The sequence below is a fragment of the Pinus tabuliformis genome, chromosome 2_2, assembly GCF_031772625.1.
Source record: "Pinus tabuliformis cultivar Carrire ecotype Pingquan chromosome 2_2, CPIR1, whole genome shotgun sequence".
Taxonomy (NCBI): Eukaryota; Viridiplantae; Streptophyta; class Pinopsida; order Pinales; family Pinaceae; genus Pinus; species Pinus tabuliformis.
In genome coordinates, this window is record NC_142300.1 from 1,259,061,016 (window position 1) to 1,259,083,870 (window position 22,855).

The following is a 22,855-nucleotide window of genomic DNA, read 5'->3' on the forward strand; positions in this document are numbered from 1 at the left end:
GCGCTCTTCGAGACTAGAAGTCTCTGGAAGGAGCTAAACAGCTAACTTAAGAGATGGGATTTCACATTTAATAGGAAAGATAGATTCCATCCCATAAACTAACTGAAAAGGTGTAAAACCAATAGCAGTCTTCACGGAGGTTTGGTATGCCCAAAGAGCTGGATACAACATAAGATGCCAATTGGACCGATTTTTGTCGATTGTCCATTGCAGGATCGTCTTAAGAGTTTTGTTGACTGCCTCGACCTATCCATTGGCCTGAAGATAATAAGGAGACAAATTTTCCTGCCAGAAATCCAATTTAAGAGCCAATTTGAACATTAGTTGATTCTGGAAATGACTACCATGGTTAGTGACAATCTCTCTCGGGATACCGAATCTTGAGATAATCTGATTAAAAAGGAACAATGTTGTCGTTTCACTATCGTTTTTATAAGTGGGCATGGCCTCGGCCCACTTTGTAAAGTAGTCTATAGCCACGATAATGTACTTGTGATTTGTCGTTGAAGGTGGATTACAAGTTGTGAAATTGATACCCCACTTGGTAAAAGGACCGACAGTGACAACGGGAAAAAGAGGAGCTAGATGTGCATGCATCTTTCGAGTATAGATTTGATAGGGGTGACAGCGTTTGACCGCTTCAACGCAGTCTTTAAAGAGCGAAGGCCAAAAATAGCCAGCACACAAGATGCGTTGGGTTGTAGCAAGCCCTGATAGATGACCACCACAAGCTCCACTGTGGTAGTCATTGAGTACTGACTCTGCTTCCTCTAAGGTTAAACAACACCGAAGGATTGAATCAACCCCTCGACGATATAATGTATCACCTATGATAACATAGTTCTTGGCTAGGTGATGTAATTTTTGGCATTCATCCTTAGAGAAAGTAGAGGGAAACTTCGAAGTCTAGAGATAGACAATGATATCTCCATACCAAGGGTCGAGTGAAGAGATGAGGAATAAATGTTCATCGGGAAAACTTTCCTCATAAATAGTATCCTCTCCACAAGGCAGCTCGGAAATTAGCTCGGCGAAAACCATGGATTTCTTAGACTTGGCAGATAAGAACTCAAGATCAAATTCTTGTAAAATAACTATCCATCAATTATATTTGCCCCCAATCACTCGCCTACTGAGGACAAATTGAAATGGATTGACCGCTGCTAAGACAAAATTTTTGCGTAGCAAGATATAATGATGGAGCCGCTGGACAGCATGGACAGCTACCAAAGCCAACTTCTCAACCGGTGAATAGCAAAGTTCAAGACCTATTAAGCCTCGGCTCAAACAATAAATCACATGCTCCGTGAGAGCATTGTCCTCTTGAACGAGAACCATACCAATGGTTGATTCTGCTCCGCGAGATATAAAAGGAAGTCCCTACCATAATCCGGTGGACTGAAAAGCGGGGCAGAGACTAATGCCTTTTTCAAAGCATCGAATGACCACTGCGCAAAGTCATCCCATACAAATGGAACTCCTTTGCGTAGCAAACACATAAACCCTTTAGTGATCTCGGCATAGTTTGCTATAAACCGTCTTAGGAAATTAGCCTTCCCTTGAAGACTTTGAAGTTGTCGAATTGAGGACGGGGGAGGCAACTGAATTATTGCCTCAACCTTGAAGGGATCAACCCAAATCCCTTCATTTGACATGATGAACCCTAATACCGACCGGACGTAACCGCGAAAACGCACTTGTTGGGATTCAACCAGATTTTATAAAAATGACATCGCTCAAAAACCAATCGAAGATGACTAGGGTGATCAGTTCTCTTTCGAGAACGAGCAGCGAGATCGTCCAAGTATGCTTCGATGATATGTTTAATGTCGTGGAAAGCATATGACATGGCCCGCTGGAAAGTGGCTCCAGCATTTTTAAGACCAAAAGGCATCTTTCTGTATGCAAAGGTACCCCAGGGACATATAAAAGCTGTCTTATGTTGATCTTCAGGATGGATAGAGATCTGATTATAACCGGAAAAACCATCCATGAAGGAAAAAATATCATTACTCGCACACTCGTCAATAATCTGATCGATGAATGGTGTGGGGTAATTATCTTTTGGACAGGCCTTATTTAGGTCTCTAAAGTCGATGCATACTTGGATTGTTCCTTGCTTTTTATCCACAGGGACTGGATTAGACACCCAATCGGTAAGAGGAACAGGGTATATGAAACCCGCCTTGAGCAACTTTTCTACTTTAGCTTTAATGGCTGCTGCTTTCCTAGGATTAACTGGTTGAAGCCTTTGACGAACCGGTTTGGCGTTTTCATACATCTTGATCTCATGTTGAACTATAGATGGGTCAATGCTAGGCATTTCTTCATAAGACCAAGTGAATACATCTCGAAATTCTTTGAAAAGGTCAGTGTAAACTTGAATTTCTTTAGGGGAACATTTGATTCCATTGAAGATATTCTCGATCACATTAGGGTTCGTAGAGATGTTTATAGGTATCGTTTTTGAAATCACTGACATGTTACCTTCGGCACGAATGTGTGCTGGAGCCAAAGGATTTTATACCGTACAAACATCACTAGTAAAGAGCTCAGAGAACCTAGACTATACTTCCTGCAATGGAGGAAGAAAATATGAACGATGTTGTAAGTCTTCCCAAGGTCGATCTACACCCATATTTACTTCAAGGATTGCTTCTTCATAAGGTAAAAACATATCTAAGCAGTCCAAGGAAGAGGTAGAATCAAGGGTCCAGGCCAGGGCCACATCACCATCTAGCTCCTCCTCAGAAAAAGGAGTAGAGTGGTCGTCTGCAGAGTTAACGATAGACTGATATCTAAGCTCAGCTGCAGACATAGGGAATGCCATTCCATTAACTTTACCTTCAGCTAATGTGGTCATAGGTGAAGGCAAGGTCCAAGGGTTTGAAAAATAGTGAATTTGAAAGAACTCTTCTCAAGGAGACTCCTTAGATGATGAAACGACATTGATTCTAGTGATAGTAGAGGGAAAATCAAAAGTACCCATCAATGAGGAATACATCCCAACTCCTAGATTCTCAGTAGGCGGACGAGGGTTATCCACTAAAGGAATAGTAGAGTCAGATATTGCTTGAGGATCGACTGGACACTAATCCAATTGATCAACCTTAACGATTTTCCCTTCATGAGGAAAGCAAATGACACGAATAGAGTCGAAACAACAGCATCCATTTCGTATACCCAGTTCCTTCCTAAGAGGAGATTGTAGTCCAGGTTAGCATCAATGACTTCTACTTCAATATTAACGACCTTCCCCCCAACACATATGGGAAAGGCTAGGATAATCCCATGTGGCTTATGAGAATTCCCATCAAATGCAGTCAGGATAGTAGGTGAAGGGACAACTGAAGGTGATCCAATAAATTCCAGCGTGACATCGACATGACGCATGTGGAAGATCCTTCATCAATAACGGTACGAAAAATGTTAATTTTTCGGTATGTAGACTTTATTTGAAAAGCCATATGATGAGGGAGTCTCTTTTTGACATTTAACATGTTGAAAGTGAGCACTAAAGAGTTAGTTGGATCAACTGCCCCAATCGCAGAAAGTAAAGCACTTCGTTGAGCCGGACACGACTGGAGAACCTCTAAAGCGGACATGGTGCACGGACTCTGAGCCAGATCCTCAACAATGGAGTAATTCTGGGTAGCCCTAGCATTAGGATTAATAGTCGTGTGTTTAGCAGAACCTTTCAGTATCCGTGGTATAGTCTTGACAGGGGGTCGCTCAATATGAAGGTCGGTATTTCCGGGAGTAGTTTTGTCCTTGGAAGTTTCGGCTCCACCGTAATCACGCTACTGAGTGGCCACATGGACATTGGAACCCATCATGAAAACATTTGATGACTTTTCCCCTTCCTAGTTTCCCCCTGCGGAGGTGCCAGGGTTTTAACTCGCGCCAGTAAGAAGTTGCTGCCCTTGGGGAAAAGGGTTGGTTAACACAGCTTGAGAACTAGAAGTCCCTTACTGCCCTAACAAGCACTAAGCATCTTCAATCTTGGGGCAGAGATGAGTTAAATGGTCTCCACCGCATAACTTGCATGGAAACTTGACTTTCTTTTTAGACTCATTTCTACCACCACTAGCATTATTGCCAGGATTATTTGCATCAGTCTTCCCATCTTGACTCTTTTTCTTACCTCATCCTTTCTTCTTCCCATTGGAATTTTGATTTCCTTTGGGGTTGGTAGATTGAACGGCATTGACTGAATGGGGTTGGGAAGATGAAGGGTTAGACGATGTGACTTGGTTGTTAGAAGCAGTTTGCAAAGACAACTGCTACAATTGGCTCAACAAGTTCACCACATTTGTGTCTACCGATCCAATGATACCATCCACATGGGGACCTGGCTTCGACTTGGCTATATCAACCTTAGACCTAGGAGCATCTGGCAAGATTTTTTGAAGGATCCCAGACTGAGAGTAAATCAATTCTAATTGTTGGACCATAAAAATAGCTTGCTCCTCAGAATAAACTCTAGACATGGAGACATCCTTAGAGATTTCAGGTTGTAAAGATTTCAAAAACCATTCGAGATGGTATTCTAGAGGGATTTTGGCTTTAATGAGCCTCTTTCTCCGTCTCCATTCCTGAATATGGTCAGAAATGTGAGTTGTCGTGTCCTGACGGAAATTGGCCAGAAGTTTAGTTCCGGCATCATAACGGACGGGCAATTGGAAATGATTTAAGAAAATATTAGCTAAGTCAGCGAAAGATGTAAAGCTACCCCTCGACAACTCTATATACCACTTGGCCGCATTACCAGTCAAGGTGCGTTGAAAAAGTCTCAACCTAATCGAGTCATCAATAAGGGAGTTTGATGAGCACCACAAATGGAATGTGGTTACATGGTCGCCTGGGTCTTCATCGCCCTTCCCTTCGAATTTTGGAATGTCCGAAGGGAGTTTGGTTGGGACCGGAGGCCAGGCTGGGTTGTATTTGATTGGATCGTTTGTTAATTTCGTGAGATCTGGCAAGTTCAAAGTTGCCAGAAAAGGAAGCCTAGGAGGACCTTGGGGGTTCCACCTTGACTGGGCGGAGCTCCCAAAGTTCTGAAAAGATTGGCCTGGATATTGAAAGACACCAAGCTACCCGAAGTATCCAGCAAAACCAGTTGAAACAAAAGGCACGCCTTGTGATCCAGTAAAACTCGGAGTTTGACCAACTCCGGCCACAAAACCTCCATGACCAGCGAAGCTTCCTCCTAAAGGATTATAAGGAGTGGATAACCCCTGATAAGGATTCCAAGCAGTAGCTAAGGGAGGAATACTTCGAAACGAACTAACTGTGGAGTATGGCCCATTCCCTTGTTGGCCGAAAAATGGATTCCCAGTTCCCATGCCACTAACCGCAGGGTTAGTCCAACCTTGGAAAGGATTGCTGCTTTGTCCTATAGAAGAAAAAGGCATAGATCCTACTGTCAGGTTGGAATGTGGTATATGACCACTTCCAAAAGGAAAACCCTGGAATGAAGCCAATCCACCCATCATGGATGTGGAGGCACTAAACGGAACTGATGGAATACCCTATGAATGGGTGCCAAAAGGGAAGAATCCAGTATTAAAAGCATTGGCTTGGGAATTTCCACTCGTAGAAGGAATGGAGGTAGACCCAAAAAAATATGTGCTAGCAAAAGACCGAAATAAAGATGTAGAGGGGATGGAAATAGTTCCTCCCCCTTGTACTGATGTTGGAGTCTGCATAGTTGTAGCACTTGTAGTAGAAGCCATGCTTCCAGTAGTGGTCATCGATGGTAAGTGCGTAGTGTGACCTGGACTTGACGGTCTATGCGTCAGAGTCCCAACATATCGTAATACTTCTGGATAGCTAGAAGGTAAGGGAGAATTTGGAGTCGCTAACGACTCTTGAAATTCTTCTACTTCTATGTTATCTTCCGTCTAAAAGAGAACTCGAGGAAGAACTGGAGTGTCCCTGTCTTGTTTTGTGGAAGTACCGGGCCTATTCTGAACATTAATGCCCCCGAGATGAGGATCAATCCCCGATGCGTCAGCTGCCACGGGATGAAACCCACCGATAGTATTACCTCGGTGCCTTCTAGGAGAAGGCTCTAAATTTGGTGCTGAAAGACAACAAAGTCTTCGAGACCATCTAGGTGATCGGTCAACCACTTTGAATTTTTTATTAAGATCTAGCTAAAGACTCAAAAAATTGAAAGCTAGGCCAACTAGGAGCACAGAGCACACACTAAAAAGTCCCTAAAAGATATCAGCCAGTCAAACAACTTTTGAGTATTTCCACTCTGGGTGATTAGGACTGGACACCAAAATACACGAAAGTGAGGTAAGGGGCCTTCTGAAGATAGTCTGGGATAATGACGGCCCAGTCCTATCAGTGAAGGTAACATAGGAATTTATGCTGACCTCCTAACAACAGCCTGCGCCGGTACAAGCCCCCAAGATTCGCAAGGGTGCCCTCTAGTAGTACCATTGAGAGTGATACAACATCGATGGGATTCCCCTCCGCAGCCACCTATGTAGATCCCTAGGAGTAGCAACTAAGGTTACCAACTCGTATCAGAAGCCAGGAGGAACAGTCTTGAGGTTAGATCCGACAAGTAAGAGAGGGGGTATCTCTCTTCCCTGTCTTCAAAAACCCTCATGCTTAACTCCCAGATCTAGAGCTATCTTGGTCTCCCTAACGCTATTGGATTTTCACTCACTATTCAGAATCCTATGTTTGACTGTTTAAATGGCCTTGGAGAGTTATCTCTCCACTTGCCTAACCCAGGCCCTAAAATATCCTAAAACTTGTTGGTGTGTCTAACTTGACAATTATAAAAAGTTCTAGTATATTTTAATTAGCGCTTGTTTTTAAATGGGTTGTTCTTTAAGTCAAGGGATAAGCGGAAGTGAAACTATTGGTGTTTTGACGCAAAAGAAATTAATAAAAACCAAACTACATGCAAATGCACTTGTTTTCGTTTTTCAATGAAAAGAAATTTCTACTGGGTTCAGAGGAACTTCAAAAGAAAAACAATTTTTTCTTTTCTTTTCTTTTACTCACGCTTCACATTCACAAAAGTTAACAAAACTATCGATGCCTAAAAAGATGTGCAAATCTATCCCAATGCAATGAGTACATGCTGATGCAAGACTTAAGACTACTCTAAATCAAGAAATGAAAGTTACTTGTTTATCAATTTTTATTTTTCCACTTAAAATGTTTAGATGGAACATGAGTTGCTATCATTCATTTCGTCAACACTAAAAACAAGTTGCAAGACAAACAAAAATGCACTTTCATTCACTAAAAGGAACCTAAATAAAAAAAAAAAATCAAGAAAGCAAAACCAAGTTTTTCAAAAAGTTTTCTTCAAAAGAAAAAGCAAAAACGTCTTTTCAAAAGTGCTCTCAACAAGACTGGAACTTTATGATTGAAAAATCGGCACCAAACACTTTGCAAGCTGACAACACAAAATGGATGAAAAATCAACATCAAAGATGTGTTTTGAGATGCTTTTAACAATCAAAAGCAACAATGAGAGGTTTGGAAACAAAGACCAAAATATCAAAAAGACAATTTTCAAGAAAGTGTCAATCAACAACTTTCGAAAGCAAGAAAAGTAGATGGTCACAAAAATGTAGTTTTAACAAGCAAACACAAAAGGTCACCAAAACAAGATTTGACACAAAGACTGAGATCAGCCTTTCTGCTCTGGCAAAACAGAGCAGCCAAGACTCCTAACAAGAAATCTTGTGTGCTTAACAAAACGATGACGCTTGCAAATAAAACCAATAAGACCAACACTTTCCAAAATCAGAGAGAATTTGAAATCAGATACTTGCTGTAAAACTAAAAACTGACACTGAAAAGTAACTGTTCAGGACTGATTTAGACCAGCAGACAGACCTTCAGAAACAAAAAGATTTGAAAAATCTTGAAAATTACAAGATATACGCGACTGTATTGATGTATAGCTGCGTGTATACGCGACTGTGCCTAAGGAAACTTGCATATACGCGGGTTTACTTCAGGAAAGATGCATATATATGCTTCTGTAAACAAGAAAAACAACGTATATAAAAGACTTCAAGAAAAAACAAAAAATAGTCTGAAGAAACTGACCAAAATTACAATTCAAGTTCCTACAGGAATAGACTACACAGCAATAGCAAGCAAACAGACAGCTGAGCCCTGATTGGCTTGAATAAACCCAAACTAGGAACAACAATACTGTTGTCCCTAGTGGAGTCGCCAATTTTGTTAAGGGACAAATTCCCCTAGGGTCTTTCGGTTGAAACCCTAGCATATCAGAGGTTGTCTATACAGAGAAACACACATTCCATACATCCATAATGCTAAGAAAACTATACGATAAGGGGCGTACCTGGGGGTCCTACGTTTGGGAAGATCCTTCCAGGGTCCAAAACCTTCTTCGAGTTCCTTTTGCTCCTTCAACTTGCAAAACAATCAATTCGAGAAAGTACAGCAATATATGGACTAAACATCATAAAGAAATCATCTTCATAGTATATTGAAAAGTAGTTAGTTATGCAATTAAACAACCTTTCATATATGAATCATAACATGGATATCATAGATATGAAGAAGATTTATATCAGGAACAAGGACAAGTGTTTCTTTTATTATAGACAAATAAAGTACAGAAAGGAATAATTTCACCTGATTCGTCCTTTCACAGGCTCCAAGCAGAACCGTCCTCCGGATTCGTCTAGTCTCAAGCCTTTAACAAACTCCTTCCATGACTTACTCCATGATATCTCAAGTAGTAGATAGACATCATCACACAAGGAAACAAAGGTTTCCTGTAAATAGGGGAAGTGCAGGAGGCACTAGGATCTTCAGACCTGGTCAGGGAAATCTCAACATAATAACCTTTCTCTCTCCTCTCTCCTCCCTTAGGCCTTCCCATTGAAGCCTTTTTATAGTTCTCACAAAGTAATTTTTTAGTTGGGAGTTCGTTGGGAACAGTTGGGCCATGGGCACTAATAGGTGATCAGCAAGTAAAACCCGTCATCTCTACCCAAAATTAAGGAGATTTAATTTTTTTAAGTGTTTTAAGACATATACGTGGGTTGGGTATACACAGACCCGCGCACACACGCGTTTAGCTCAGGGCAATGTCACGTATAGGGAATAAAACACTATTTTTTAAATTTTGGACGAGGTCTGGAAGGAGGGGTTGCCTTGGGCGATGAGTGTAGCATCACAAACCTCAATAGTGAGATTTTGGAGCTATAACAAACACCAAGATTTAAGGTGGAAACCCAATGTGGGTGAAAACCAACTGCTATTGTCGTCTCTGTCTTCTTTTAATAATAAGAAAATCTGTTTACAATCTTGTACTGGTGTAGACTCATACCAGTACGCAGGCTTGTACCTGCAGAAGGTTATAGCCTTCTCTTGTTCTCTAGCTTATACAGGAAGAGAGTTGCAACCCCCTAGCTCTTGTACTAGCTGATATGTTTACTAGTATGTAGGCATTGACCTACAGAAGGCTACGGCCTTATTTCTCCCTCTAGGGACCACGTTTCATAAATTTTCAGACTGGATGCTCCTGGTAAACAATAATACACATGAAGGCATCATTTCATCTAATTTCATACTGGACCCATAAACAACATTGAAGCTTAGAATCAATCACCATTGCAATACAACCATCAAATACATCTAAATCAACCAATCACTGGAACTCAATCATCAATCTCCGAAAACCTTTGAACCTCTAACTGAATCAACCCTTCATTCATACTTAATAAACTTCAACCAATCAAATAGAATAGATTGATCACTATAACCAATACACAGATCTGAACCCAGAACACTACATCATCATTCAGAACTAGCTGTAACGTCAAAACCATGCATCAGAGTGTATACGTTACTTGGCTGAACCCAAACTACGTGTATACGCTACTTCCTTTAGCCCAATCTGCATATATCTCTAACGATACTGAATCATAAAACTTCTGAAACACAAATTGTACCAATTAGTGACATTCTAAAGATCTACTATCATATCACAGAGTTCTAAACAAAAAAAAAACAAGGATCACCCTTCCTTCATTGAAAAACAGCAGTAAAATAGTAGTACTAAATTGATAGATCATTCATCCTTGAACATCAAGCTTTTATTTTGGATACGCTACTTGGAAGAGTCGAACCAGCGTGTATACACAACTTCACCAAAGTGAAACAACATATAGATCTGCAAATACTTACTTATAACTTCACTGCACTTCACGACTTCAGACATACCTAGATCATCACATATAAAGGATAAAACATGTGTTAGCAATCATATCTAGCCCATCCATTATCAGATCACATAATGATAAGTCATTATGATCCTTATCCATCATTAGATCTCATCCATCATCACTAAAGAAAATCACAATCAATCAATCTGAACATTCAGAATACTGTCACCAGAACATAAAGCATAACCCAGAATTTTGCGTCAACAACCAGAATCAACTACAACTTCAAAAATCATAGTTCATAAGGTATACGCTACTTTTATGTGTCGAATATGCGTGTATAAGCGCTTTTACCAAAGCGAAACAACCCACATATATGCAAATACTAACTTAAAAATTCACAGACATTCCATACTTCCGTCCTACCCAGATCATATCATTTACAGAATAAAACATGCGTTAGTATTCAGATCTAGACTTTCCATGATCAAACCATGTAATGATAATAATTTTAACGCTTTGTGATCTTGATCCATCAACCATCATCGGCCACATAGGTGAATCCTTAGATCAGATCAAGCAAAGCATCAGAAGCTCATAACCTGCATATATGATCTAACACTTCATAAGATATTCAATACTTGCACCCTTGGCCTAATGATCTTCTCCTCCTTATATAGTTTTAGGCCTTTCTCAATACCTTGGACCAAATACCTAGGGTCAATACCTCAGACCAAATACCTCGGACCAAGTACCTTAGATCAATACCTTGAACCAAAATACCTTGGACTAAATACCTCAGACCAAAACCTTAGTTTTCCACCATGTATATGTTTTTCCTTATGTGAAAGTGCGTTCATACATATATGCTCCTTTTGTTCTGTTAACTCGCGTGTATACGCTCTTTTTCTATAGTTAACCCACATATACAACTTAACATACCTGAAAATGTCCTTTTAATTCAACTTCTTCATTTTGATCTATAGTCCTTTGTTCCTTCATCCTATTATTTTTGTATCATTACTTTGTTCCCTCTGAATAGACCTATTATAATGTGATTTTCCATTGTACATTACTTCTGAACTGATTCCTTTGAACTGCCCTACATGTTGTCACATCTGTAAATACAACTACCATGCATTCTATCACATCTGATATCTTTTCTGCAGATTCATCTAATTACATAGATTCATCTAGTTACCATATACAAGTGAGTTGTTCTACTATAAGTGGGTTTCTATCAAGTACAACACATGCATCATAATGCCAAAAATATCCCCCTTTGGAATTGATGGCAACCATGTTGGTGTTGATTATTGCAAGCTTTAGAAATTGTTAGAGATAACAATCAACACCAAAATATTCTCCCCCTTTGACATCAAGGGCAAAGGGTGGACCAAGATATTCTACCCCTTTGATATCAACGTCAAAGAGATGACCAAAATGAAGACTTTCATATTTGAATAGCTGAATATAAACATTGATCATGCTCCCCCTAGGCACATGCTGAATTCTCTAATTGAACTCCCCCTTTGTTCATGCTGAGATGCACTATATCATCCATGCTCCCCTTGAGCACATGCAGAGTCTGCAAATATTTTCCAAAATAATAACATGACTCTATAACTCAACTATGTGAGTTTGACCTTCCTATCATCAATGACTCATACATACATCAATCTCCCAACCAAGTGGGGATATAACGAATTTGACTCATCCTCCCAACCAAGTGGGGGTACAAATTACATCATATGACCAAAAAGGACTCATCAAAATATTACGAAAGGCAGAGACAAATTATTACATCATGGGTCTTTATATGACATTTACATCAAATAATATACATGATATTGATAACAGGGACCAAATATCTAAACAAGACCATGATAGTCATCAGCAACTATCATACACCATGTATGATCTGCACCATAAGCATCTGTCAACAACATCCAGACCAACAACCTGTATATGTCCATCATTAGTTATGACAGTGTAAATATCATCAACCTGTGACAAAGTATGCCGCATATAGATATCAACTCATCCTCTTGATCTCATCAAGATCAACTTGCTTCGTTTCCTTAGTAAAAGGAACCTTATCATAACCTTCCATGAATCAACTAAGCATATGTCATATCTCCAAGCAATAGCAAAAAATCATTCACATCATATCATATGTATGTGAAAACACCATAGTCATCATCTATGATCATAACATCATCATCAAGAACTGCATGATCTTTCCACAAGAACCTTCAATATATCAACCATGTATCATCACTAGGGAACATCCCACATCTGATAAGCATCAACCATCAACATATGTGAGTATCAACCTATCATCATAAGGTAAGAACTCATCATCATTATGTGACTAAGTAAGCCAAGTCTTCAAATATCCATGTCTGCAAATAGCTATGTATTCATGAGACCTACAATAACACCATTCTCTTGGCCAACCAATAATATTTATCAATATGCAACTTAAGTAATCATTCATGTATCCAACATAATGTGTATCCATCAATTATGTATCTAGAAAACCATGAGCGCATGGTCATTTGTCCAGCTTTCTTGATACCATCAACAACAACAATCCTCAACGATGTGAGAGCCAAGAACTATAGGAACCTTTTATCATAACTACACCATATGCATATTTGAAGGCATGATGATACCAACATAAAATAAATGAGTGGCTTATCATCAAATAATGAATTTGTCTACTCAAGCTTTGTACTTATCCTTGTCCTTATGAATATCACCATGTAAGCAACATATATGTATTGTATGCATCATCAAAAAGTCATCCACAATCATCCATAAATCTGATATGAATAACAACTATGTAACCCCAAGCAATACAAGTATCATCTGAGATTTCATCATGGGCAACTCATAACCGTAACATAGCAAGATGTATCATTTAAACACTTTAGCCACATAAGCATCATCATCATTGATTAGGTACCAAAGACTTCTAAACATAATGCCAACAATGCTTTATTAGAAGCATAGCATGTTCTCCCCCTGAACCTGTTCCACCTGTTCACTGTCAGATCTGATCATTGCATATATCAGTAAGAAATATCAAGGCATCATCATGAATCAGATATACATCAAGTCATCAAAAAGCACTTCTATATATTGTAGTCATCAATCATCAAGACAGAAAAGATAATTAAAAATTTTCTGAATCATATCAGATCATTTTTCTGAGTTTTTCCCACTGCTTCTTCATTAAACCAACATATACGCAACAGTGCAGCTTCGAGCTTGTGTACATACGCGACTTGTATTCACGAAACTTTCATATGAGATTTAGAACACTAAAGTTTCACACTTTCAGCTCTCCCCAAGTCTCTTATGTCTGTACACTATGCCATGCCACATTTTCCTGACTGTACTTCCTTCTTCTTCTTTATCTTTGAGTGTGATGATGTTTTCTCCTTTTGGTATGGTGTCCGAAATTTTCTCTTGCATTCCTTTGCTATATGTCCAAACTTGTTACATGCATAAAATCTTAGATGTTTCATATTCCTTCTATAGCAGTCAATGGCTTTGTGACCAAACATATTGCAAGAAAAATAATATCCCTTAAAGTACTTGGAAACTGATTATCTTTCGGTGTGATGGTCTTGAACCATTCTACTACTGCATCTCGCTGAAACATGTAAAATATTATGACATATAAAAAATTCAACGTTATTCATTTGAGGAAATAACCAACTATAACTTCCATAGTTAGGAGTTAAAGATTTTGTTTGAAGAATTTCTTTCCTTGGTTGTTGATGGGGTTGACCTCTCATCTCCTTGTTGAGCATTTCAAATTTTGCATTAGAATTCCTTGCCTCACCTTGTGAGCTAGATTCACCTTCAATAGATTCATGAAAACTAAGACCAGATTCAATGGAAAGAGATCTTTGACTACTAAGAATATCATCCAAAATATTAGTACTATCTTGAAATCGTAAAAGCTTTTCCTTTTCTTCTAATTTACCTTTTAGTATATTTACCTCAACCTAATTTTGCTCTTCCTTTTCAAGATACTACTTCTTCATGATTTCTTCAAATTTTCTTCCTTCTTCCACTTGTTGCCTTAATTTTAGAACTTCATTTTCTTGTTCTTCAAGAGCTTGGAGTAGTTCTTCATTCTGCTTATTTGATTTTTCAAGATCTTCTTTTAGAGAGAGGATCTTAGCTTCAAGACTTTCATAGTAACTGGATCTATCTTTAAGTTTCTTGATTTTTGTGCTCCTTTTATTTACTTCATTTCTTAATGATGTCACTTCATCCTGCAGCTTTTGACATTGATCTTCCTTTTCCTTGCACTGCTTCCTTACTTTGTTTCCTTCCTTCAGTTGAGCTTTTAGTCTGGTAGCTTCTTCTTTGAAGGTACACTCCCTTTTGTCCAATAGGTCTTGTTGATCTTTAATTTTGTCTGTGATTTTTTTTAATTCTGCCTCTATTTGATATCTTTCTCTTTCACCCATAAGAGCAAATTCAGTTGATTTGCTGTCACTTTCATCATATTCAAATGAGCAGAGAAATGTATCACCAGAGGATAACAAATTCATACCTGATAGTTCTTTTGCTTGTTCATCTTCATTCTCAGGTGATTCTGAATCTGAAGAGTTGCTTCCACGTAATCCTCAATCGTCTCTCCCACCATCACAGTTCCTTTGAGACGCCTTCTTCTTTTGAGGTGCTTTCTTCTTTCCCATTGTTTCTAAGGATCTCCTTCAAGCGATCAAGCTTCTACCAAAGGACCTACTCTGATACCAATTGTTGGAAATAATATTGAGAGGGGGGGTGACTCAGTATTTGCAAATCAATAACTTTTTCATTTCCATAATCAGATTTATATATGCTACTTCAGTGAAGGGAACTCACGTGTGCATGCAATTGTTCTTAAGGCAACCATAGTATATCTAGTGAACTTATGATTAAGTGAATTCATCATATGTTGATCTTTAATCTGTGCATCAGTACTTTATTAAACATTAAACAGTAACCATGTGCAGTTAATAACAGAATGAAGCATCACACATAAGAAACACACATGAACACAAAGATTTAAGGTGGAAACCCAATGTGGGTGAAAACAACCTGTTGTTGTCATCTCTGTCTTCTTTTAATAATAAGAAAATTTGTTTACAATCTTGTACTGGTGCAGACTCATACCAGTACGCAGGCTTCTACCCGAAGAAGGTTACAACCTTCTCTTGTTATCCAGCTTCTACTGGAAGGGAGCTACAACCCACTAACTCTTATACTAGCTGATATGTTTACTAGTACATAGGCACCGACCTATAGTGTTGGGTTGTGTTATATTCTTTCCACGTAGATAACAGGGGGTTTGAAGGGCACCCGTAACCCCACTTTATGGGGTACGGGGCAGCGCCCCAAAAATTTTTGGTTTTGGACCCTATGTTAGGTTGGGCGGACCCACCTATGGTTTTCTACATGATTTTCGCACAGGTTTTTTGGACGCGATCGTTTTCAGTCCATGGTATTAGACGCGATGATTTTTGGTCCATGGTATTGGACGCGATGGTTTTCGGTCCATGGTATTGGATGCTTTGACATGTATAAATATGTATTATAACATTGAAAGGATCATAAATGAAAAATCAAGCTGGTAGTCTCGGTTTTGGGATCCAGTGGGAAAATCTCTGTGTATATGTGTTTTATGTGTTATGCTCTCGCATTTTCTATTTTTCTGTATTTTAGAATTCGTATGCAGGTAATTTATGTATGGGGTTAAAACCTACATTTGGTATCAGAGCAGTTTTGGCTTCAAGGGGATGCCTTTGTTGCTGAGGGGTTTTTCTCGGGCCTGTGGTAGACCCTGTTCAGTGGGAGATATGCAAGATCGATTCTAGTGGTGAAAGAAGATTGCGAGCAGTGGAAAGATAGCGATCGAGAAATTTAATGGTTAGAGTTTTGAGTTGTGGAAACTCAAGATGGAGGATCTGTTGGTGGATAAAGATCAGTGGATTGCGGTAGATCCAGGTACTAAACCAATGGGAGTGTCCGATGAAGAATGGAATAAGTTGGATGGGAAGGCAAAGAGCACAATACGATTGTGTGTCTCATATTCAATATTGTTGAATGTATTAGGGGAAGCTATGACGAAGGCTTTGTGGGACAAGTTAGGGACTTTGTACCAATCTAAGTCTCTGGTGAATAAACTGTTCTTGCGGAAAAAGCTATATAACCTGAGGATGAAAGATGGAGACTCAGTGATAGAGAATCTGAACACATTTAATACTATGGTAAGTCAGTTAGCATCTATTAATATTAAAATTTCATATGAAGATAAGTGCATCAGTTTGTTGTGTTCTCTACCAGATTCATGGGATAGTCTGGTTATTGCAATAGGTAGCAATGCAACTACCTTGCATTTTGATGAAATAGTCTCATCCTTGCTAACGGAGGAAATGAGATGGAAAAATAAAGAGAGCCAAAATGGTGATGCCTTTTCTGTAAGAGGACGGTCCCAGAATAGAAACAAAAATAAGTCATCGAGTGGGAGATCTAAATCTAAAGGGAGATCTAAATCTCTAGGAAAACCTGTAAAGGTGGTGTGTCGGAAATGCGGAAAGGAAGGGCACTACAAAAGGGAGTGTAAATCTGAAGCTCCTGATAAAGGAAAGGGATATGATTATTCTCCTTCTGCATAGGCGAAAACCACTTCAGATGAAGGTGGGGATTTGTATTTGGCTTCTTCAAGTACACATGTAGATCACGGGGCATGGTTGATTGACTCAGGTGCATCCTTTCACTTCACTCCCCATAGGGAGTGGTTTTGCGAGTATGAGAAATACAATGGTGGTGATGTCTTCTTAGGAGATGATAGGAAGGCTAGAATCATTGGTCACGGAAAAGTAAAGTTGAAGTTGCAAAGTGGAAGCTGTATCATTTATAGATGACTTCTCGAGGAATACATGGATATATTTCCTTAAGAAGAAATATGAAGTCTTTGATAGGTTTAAAGAATTTAAGGCTCTCATGGAAAATCAGACAGAGAAGAAGATAAAGGTGTTGAGGACAGATAATGGTGGAGAGTTTTGCAGCAAGGAATTTGAAGAATTCTGTAAGAAGTGTGGTATATCACGGCAGAAAACTACTCCATATACACCTCAACAAAATGGAGTTGCAGAAAGAATGAACAAGACGTTGATGGAAAGGGCAAGAAGCATGCTCAGTGGTGTCGGGTTAGGACAGGAATTCTGGGTAGAGGCGGTGGATATTTCATGTTACCTGGTCAACAGGTCACCTTCACCAGTGTTGGAGGATAAGACTCCACAAGAGGTATGGACTAGTAAGAAACCCTCTCTTTCACATCTGAGGGTATTTGGATGTGATGCATATGTACATGTTCCAAAGGAGAAACGAACCAAGTTGGATAGTAAATCTGAAAAGTGCATCTTTATTGGGTATAAGGATGGTTTAAAGGGTTATAAGCTTTGGAACCCAGTCACATGGAAGGTTGTGTAAAGCCAAGATGTGGTGTTCAGAGAGGTGAAAGACGTTATTAAACATGAAGTCCAATGAAAGGAACCTGAGAAGATAGAGTTTGAGCTAAAGGAGGAAGAATCAGACTCTACAGCAAAAGAGGAATCAGAAGATGAAGAGCCACAAACTTCGGCTGAGAAGATCAATTCGAGAAAGAAGGCAGCCTAAAAGGTATGGTCCATCTACTTTCTATTCAAATTTTTCTTTGTTTATTACTGACGATGATCCCATAATTGTGAAGGAAGCAGTAGATTCAGAGGATGGAAAACTCTGGAAAGAGGTCATGGTTGATGAAATGGCATCTTTGCACAAAAATGAGGCTTGGGATCTAGTGGAGTTTCCAGCTGGAAGGAAACCCATTGGCAGCAAATGGGTGTTCAAAAAGAAGACAAATGCAGAAGGAAAAGTGAATAAATACAAAGCTCGGTTGGTAGCAAAAGGTTATTCCCATGTGCCAGAAATTGATTTTGGTGATATTTTTTCTCCTATTGCCAAGGTAACTTCTATTAGATTACTTTTATCTGTTGCTGCTGCTTTTTGATTTTGAGGTAGAACATATGGATGTGAAGACAACATTTATTCATGGGGATCTAGAAGAGGAAATCTACATGAAGCAACCTGAAGGCTTTGCAGCGAAGAGTAAGAAATAATTGGTATGCAAGTTAAATAAGTCTCTGTATGGGTTAAAACAGTCACCAAGGATGTGGTATCAAAAATTTGATACATTTATATGGGGACTTTGCTTCACCAGAGGTAAAGCAAATCACTGTGTGTATTTTAAATTAATTGGTGACCGTGTTATTTATCTGGTCTTGTATGTGGATGATATGTTGCTGGTTGGAAATGACAAAGAAATTATCCAGGATTTTAAGACCCAATTGTCCTCCAAATTTGACATGAAAGATCTTGGTGCTGCAAACTATATTTTGGGCATGGAAATTAAAAGAGATTGGGCAAAGAGGAAGCTCTGGTTAAACCAGAGGAAGTATGTCGAGACAATACTGCAGAGGTTTAATATGCAGGATAGTAAACCGGTGAAGGTTCCTATTCTTGTAGGTGTGAGGTTATTTGCTGAATAATGTCCCAAGACACAAGAAGAGGAAGAGGAAATGTCCCGTGTTCCATATGCAAGTGTAGTCGGTAGCTTGATGTATGCAATGGTCTGTACTAGACCAGACATTGCACATGCAGTGGGAGTATTGAGCAGGTTTATGTCAAAACTAGGAGAGGAGCATTGGACAATAGTGAAGCGGGTTTTCAGGTATTTGTGTGGCACTAGTGATTATGGTCTGTGCTACCAAGGAAGACCAGGATTGGACAGAGTGTTGGATATTCGTGGCTTTGTTGATGCAGACTGGGCTGTATATCTGGATCAGAGAAGATCTACAAGTGGGTATGTGTTTAACCTATTTGGAGGTGCAATCAGTTGGATGAGTAAGAAACAATCTCTAGTGGCACTATCAACTACAGAGGTAGAATACATGGCAGCCACTCATGCAAGCAAGGAAGCAGTTTGGTTGCAGAGATTGTGTTCAAGTATGGGGTTAGTATAGGAAGCTATAAGGATAGACTGTGACAGCCAAAGTGCAATTTTCTTGGCAAAGAACCCTTCATATCATTCAAAGACAAAGCACATTGATGTTCAGTATCACTTTGTGAGGGATCTGATAGAAGACAAAAAGGAGTTACTGGTAAAGGTGGACACTTTGAAGAATACTACAAATGCATTGACAAAATCTGTGAGCTCTGAGAAGTTCTCTTGGTGTAGAGAGACAATGGGCATTTCAGGGCTAGGAAAATGACTAAGCTCTCTTGTGGCCCCCTGTGGAAAGAAAAAAACAAGTGGGAGAATGTTGGGTTGTGTTATATTATTTCCACGTAGATAACAGGGTGTTTGAAGGGTTTTGGTTTTGGACCCTATGTTAGGTTGGGCGGACCCACCTATGGTTTTGTGCATGAATTTCGCACATGTTTTTTGGACGCGATGGTTTTTGGTCCATGGTATTGGACGCGATGGTTTTTGGTCCATGGTACTGGATGCGATGGTTTTTGGTCCATGGTATTAGATGCTTCGGCATGTATAAATATGTATTGTAACATTGAAAGGAACATAAATGAAAAAACAAGCTGGTAGTCTCGGTTTTGGGATCCAGTGGGAAAATCTCTGTGTATATGTGTTTTATGTGTTATGTTGTTGCATTGTTTATTTTTCTGTGTTTTAGAATTTGTATGCAGGTAATTTCTATACGGGGTTAAAACCTACATATAGAATGCTACGACCTTCTTCCTCCAGGGACCACATTTCATAAATTTTCAGACTAGATGCTCTTGGTACACAACAATACACATGAAGGCCTCATTTCATCCAATTTTCATATTGGACCCATCAACAACATTGAAGCTTAGAATCAATGACCATTGCAATAAAACCAACAAATACATCTACATCAACCAATTACTAAAACTCAATCATCACTCTCTGAATCAACCAAACTCAATCAGTCACTGACAACCTCTGAACCTCTAATTGAATCAACCATTCATTCATACTTAATCAACTTCAACCAATCAATTGGAATAGATAGATCACTATAACTAGTACACAGATCTAAACCCAGAACACTACATCATCATTCAGAACCAGTTGTAACCTCAAAACCATGCATCAGAGTGTATACGCTACTTGGTTGAAACCAAACTGCGTGTATATGCTACTTCCTTTAGCCCAACCTGCGTTTATCTCTAAAGATACTAAATCATAAAACTTCTGAACCACAAACTGTACCAATCAATGACATTCTGAAGATCTACTATTATGTTACAGATTTCTAAACAGATAGCAACAAGGATCACCCTTCCTTGTCAATCAATCAATCAATTAGACTCAATTTCCTTATACATTCAGTTCTACTTTCAGATCTAAGAAGACATCATTTTCAAACAATAGTATTGATCTGATAGATTAATCATCGTTGAACATCAAGCTTTTCTTTTGCATACGCTACTTCGAAGAGCCGAACCAGCATGTATACACAACTTCACCAAAGTGAAATAGCGTATAGATCTGTAAATACTTACTTATAACTTTGCTGCACTTCCCGACTTCAGACATACCCAGATCATCACATATAAAGGATAAAACATGTGTTAGCAATCAGATCTATCCCATCCATTATAATATGACATAATGATAAGTCATTATGATCCTGATCCATCATTAGATCTCATCCATCATCACTGAAGCAAATCACAATCAATCAATCTGAACATTCAGAATACTATCACTAGAATGTAGTCACCAGAACATAAAGCATAACCCAGAATTCTGCATCAACAACCAGAACCAACTACAACTTCAAACATCATAGTTCATAAGGTATACACTACTTCAATGTGTCGAACCAGCGTTTATACGTGCTTTTACCAAAGCGAAACATCATACATATCTACAAATACTAACTTAAAACTTCATAGACATTCTAGAATTCAATCCTACCTAGATCATATCATTTACAGAATAAAACATGTGTCAGTATTTAGATCTAGACTTTCCATGTTCAAACCACATAATGATAATACTTTTAAGGCTTTATGATCCCGATCCATCAACCATCATCGGCCACAGAGGTGCATCCTTAGATTAGATCAAGCAAAGCATCAGAAGCTCATAACATGCATATATGATCTAAAACTTCATAAGATATTCAATACTTGCACCCTTGGCTTAATGATCTTTTCCTCCTTATATAGTTTTAGGCCTTTCTCAATACCTTGGACCAAAACAACTTAGGACCAATACCTTGGACCAAATACCTAGGGTAAATACGTCAAACCAAATACCTCGGACCAAAACCTTGGTTCTCCAACATGTACGCGCTTTTCCTTCTATGAAAGTGCATGTATACGTATAAGCTCTTTTTCTATAGTTAACCTGCGTATACAACTTAACATACCTTAAAATGTCCTTTTTATTCAACTTCTTGATTCTGCCCTGTAGTCCTTTGTTACTTCATACTATTCTTTTTGTATCATTACCTTGTTCCCTCTGAATAGACCTGTTATAATGTGATTTTCCATTGTACATTACTTCTGAATTGATTCCTTTGAACTGCCCTGCATTTTGTCACATCTGTAAATACAAATGCCATGCATTCTATCACATTTGATATCTCTCCTGTAGATTCATCTAATTACATAGATTCATCTAGTTACCATATACAAGTGAGTTATTCTGCTATAAGTGGGTTGCCATCAAGTACAGCACATGCATCATAATGCCAACATTAATAAGCCCACTTTTGCCAAATATAAAGAGGCAGATGACATATACAGAAAAATGATCAATATCCAATTACCATATGAATAAATATGGGAAAAAATGAATGATTTACTGTAGTAAAAGGATAGTAAAATATAAATCTATAGCCAAAATTGAAACATCAAGGTAGAAGGATATTGACAGGTCAGCAGGATTAAAGAGTATCAGATGAAATAGTATCAGGTGAAAGATTAAAGTAAAACATAACATCAAGCGTGAAGACCAAATATCCAAGCAGCATAAAGGATAAAAAATCAAAGAGGAAAGCTAGCAAAACCTTAATAACAGGGACAACAATCAACAGTTCAATAGTTGTCTCTATCTTCTTGCAAGAAGATACTCATTTTTTCCTATATTAGTTCTGAAAGCAGTTTTAGATATTTTGTAATTCCTTTTGTATAAATACTTCAAAATTCGAAGTATTAGCATGGATTATTTTACATTTGTAGAGTTATTTTGATCTTGAACCTAAGGGTGATTGTACCATTGCTCAAGTCAATAGACTGGAGCAAGTAATAAAATCATTTCGCTATAGGATTCATGAGATGATCTATTTGAAGTGAAGTACTTTCTTTGTGTGATTTTTTTACCTTCCTATGTGTTTCATAATCTTAAATGTACTCTAAATTTGAATGAATTAACTAGAAATATCAGTCAGAATTTGTTTAATTACACTCTGTTTTGCACAGTTAGTCATTTACATGTTTTCCTTTGATACTCAGATTTGAGAACCCTTAATTTCTATCCCATCCTGGTTGCTTCTTCATTCCTTCCAGAGTCTAGCTTAGGGAGCCATTAATTGCTCCCTAGATCTAATTTGAAACCATTC